Here is a 3765-nt window from a genome sequence, read left to right as displayed (position 1 = left end):
AAATTCTGCAAATCACAAATCACTCAACCAAACCTTGATTCGCTTGACTAAATCAACCACTAAACTAAAATTGCTCAATCCTTCAATCCCTGTGGGATCGACCTCACTCCCGTGAGTTATTATTACTTGATGCGACCCGGTGCACTTGCCAGTTAGTTTTGGGTGTTTTGGAAAAATTCGTTTTTCCGCTAAAATATCCCATCATGAGCTAACAATTAATTCAAACACACACCACCACTAACTTTCATTCTAACTTCTGTGACATTGAACAATTACTTTTCTAAATCAAACATCTTTCTTTTATTCAAACAGCAAGGGAAACAAAACAAAGTATTCAAGTTGATGAATGATGACACTTATTAGGCAGAAAATTTTCAAGCAAAAATTATGCAGATAGCTTTCTTTTTCAACATGTACTTCCACTTGCAACTAAATAATCATTTCAGCCAGACATAAAGGAGTCCCTGAATTAATTGATTGCACAATCAATGATCAAGTATAAATACGACCTGTTGGATTGCTGCTTTTCTTTCTTCCTTCTGTTTGCTCCTTCTGAGTCATAGTGCAAGTGTTCTTTAATTTGTTGACTATTTTCCTGCATAATCCTCAAAAGTGGCTTGCTTCTCAAGCCCTTAAGGTACCCGGTTAATATGCAAAGCTTATTTGTGGGCTTTTGAACTTACTTTGGTATGTGAACACCAAACTTAGTTCCTTGCCAATGTCTCTCATGCAGCAAATTAATTATCTGTGAAATCCTTTTTCCATGCTAAAGGTAATAAAACTAAAAACTATGAAACAGTAAATAGTTAACTAGTTTATCTAAATGCTTGAAGCTAGCATTATGCAGAAAGTGAGAATGCATTTTATGATGAGACTTTGGTAGAACACCAAACTTAGAATCCTTCACTCTCCCTTAGATTATTTTGGTGTGCAACACCAAACTTAGCTTCTTGCAATGTAGACAAAACTAATTGACCTTTTTATTGAAATAGTCATGAAAATAAAACTACCTCAGGTTGGGTTGCCTCCCAACAAGCGCTTCTTTATTGTCACTAGCTTGACATCTTATCCTTTGATCATGGGGGTTGAAAACTGTAGTGCCTCAGCTTGTCCCCTCTGACTGTGAGCTTCTTTTTTGTCCCTTGGTGCTCAATTTCCACATGCTCAAGAGAGAGTACTTGGTTAACAGTGTAGTGATCCTCAGTCCCCAGCTATTGATATATTAGTTGCACCTTGTCGCCTTTGGAAAATCCTTCAGTTGGAATTTTTTTATTCTTCCACCCTTTGTGAGCCTTCTTCTTGTTTTTCTTCCTTTTTCTTGTTAACCTTTCTTTCTTGACAGCAGCTTTGGTTGTGGTACTTTCTTCCTTGTTTATCATCCTAATTCCTTTTTGAATCTCTTCTCCTTCTTGCACATGCTCATCCTTCTGATCCCCTGTGTTTTTGGTTGCTTGCCTTGGAAAACAGTCACTGACTACTTTGCTTCTCTCTTCACTAATTTGTGGTTCTGGAAACACTTTCAGGATAATGCTATCCTCATGCATCCTGAGAGTTAGTTCTCCCTGCTCTACATCTATGATGGCTCTAGCAGTGGCCAAAAATGGCCTTCCCAAGATGATTGAATTGTTTTCTTCTTCTTCAGTGTTCAGTATTACAAAGTCCGCAGGAAAAATGAACTTGTCAACCTTAACTAAAAGGTTCTCAATCACTCCCTTGGGATATATTATTGACTGGTCCACCAATTCCAAGGACATCTGTATTGGTTTCACCTTCCCTATGCCAAGCTTTTTCACTAAGGATGATGGTATTAAATTTATGCTTGCTCCTAAGTCACACATCCCCTTGTTGATAAGTAGATTTCCAATGGTGCAAGGTAGGAAGAAACTTCCAGGGTCTTCTAACTTGGGAGGGAGTCCTTTTCTAATGAGTGCACTGCACTCTTCAGTGAGAAGCACAGTCTCTTTTTCTTGCCAACTCCTCTTCTTGTTGATAAGTTCTTTTAAGAACTTTGCATACAGGGGCATTTGCTCAAGTGCTTCAGCTAAGGGAATATTAATCTCCAACTTCTTGAAGATTTCAAGAAATTTTGGGAAGTGTTGATCCTTAGTCTCCTTGTTGAGCCTTTGAGGATATGGCAAGGGTGGAGTGAAGTTCATTCCCTGCCTTTGGTTCTTAGTTGGCTCTTCAATTACTTTCTTTCCCTTTCTTGATTTTTGTGGCTGATCTTCTCTTTCTTGAACTTGATTCTGAGTTGGCTTGCTTGCTGTCTCCTCCTTGTCATTGACTTTCTCTTCTTCAGCTTGTTTCTTGTCACTTTCCTTTGACTTCTTGGTCGCTTCTTCATTTTTCACCAGGACTTTTCCACTCCTCAGTTGTATTGCCTTGCACTCATCTTTTGGATTGGGAATGGTGTCACTTGGTAGTGAGTTTGATGACCTTTCAATGGTGATCTGCTTGGAGAGTTGTCCAATTTGCCGTTCCATATTTTTCATGGAGGCTTCTTGGTTCCTCACTGTCATCTCTTGAGTTTTCATCATTTTTTCCATTAGGAGCTCCAAGTTGTTAATCCTTTGGGATTCTTGTGAGATTGGTTGATTGTGGGGTGTTGAAGGTTGAGGGTAAGTGTTCTGATTTGAGGTTTGGTTATTGGATGGGTAATGGTTGGAGTTGGGGTAGTTGTTTTGGGGTTTTCTGTAAGAGTTTTGGTTAGTTTGCTGCTGGTTGTGGTTTTGGTTGCTTCTTGAAGTGTTTTGATTTGAGTTTCTCTGCCATGGTTGTTGATTTTGGTTGTGATTGTCTCCCCACCTAAGGTTTGGGTGGTTCTTCCAAGAAAGGTTGTAGGTGTCACCATAGACTTCATTTGGCCCAGAATTTTGGTTGTGCATGTACTGGACTTGCTCTTGCTGTTGCTCCTCTTGAGTCTCTTCATTTTGTCCCCATGTGGATGATGGTTGGCTTGTATTAACTGCTGCAACTTGGAGGCTATCAATCCTCTTGGCCATTTGCTCAAATTATTGTTGAATTTGCTACTGCATCATTTTGTTTTGAGCCAAGATTGAGTCCACTCCTTCCAACTCCATCACTCCTTTCCTTTGTGATGGTTGGCGTTGCCTTTGGTGAGCAAAGAAATATTGATTGTTGGCTACCATATCAATGAGATTTTGGGCTTCCTCTGCTGTTTTCATTAATTGCAAAGAACCTCCTGCTGAATAATCCAAAGCCTCTTGAGATTTCAGTGTCAAACCTTCATAGAAATTCTGCAATCTGTCCCACTCACTGAACATTCCTGGTGGACACTTCCTGATTAGAGCTTTGTATCGTTCCCATGCTTCATACAAGGGTTCAGCATCCATTTGTGTGAATGTTTGCACTTCAGTCTTCAATCTAATAACTCTTTGAGGTGGGTAAAACTTGGCAAGAAACTTGGTTACTAGATCATCCCAATTGTTGATGCTGCCTCTTGGGAAGGATTCCAACCATTGAGTGGCTTTGTCTCTGAGCGAAAATGGAAATAGCAGTAGCTTGTAACTGTCAGGGTGCACACCATTGGTTTTGACAGTGTCACAAATCCTCAAGAAGGTGGACAAGTGTTGGTTAGGGTCTTCAAGTGGTCCTCCTCCATAAGAACAATTGTTTTGAACCAAGGTGATGAGTTGTGGCTTTAGTTCAAAGTTATTTGCATTAACATTTGGGGTAAGAATGCTACTCCCACAATGTCTAGGATCTGCACTTGTGTAGGAAGCTAAAACTCTTCTCTGTGGTGGA

At 39.9% G+C, this 3765-nt stretch overlaps 1 pseudogene; it reads right to left on the bottom strand.

Moving 5' to 3' along the window:
• Positions 1–1076: 1076 nt before the first annotated feature.
• On the bottom strand, positions 1077–3284 carry LOC148564691 (uncharacterized; annotated as a pseudogene).
• Positions 3285–3765: the final 481 nt, after the last annotated feature.

Source organism: Arachis ipaensis, chromosome B5 (assembly GCF_059453495.1).
Source record: "Arachis ipaensis isolate K30076 ecotype BB chromosome B5, ASM5945349v1, whole genome shotgun sequence".
In the NCBI taxonomy this organism is placed as follows: Eukaryota; Viridiplantae; Streptophyta; class Magnoliopsida; order Fabales; family Fabaceae; genus Arachis; species Arachis ipaensis.
Note: the sequence above shows the minus strand (reverse complement) of the source record. Positions and strands in the feature narration are given on the sequence as shown.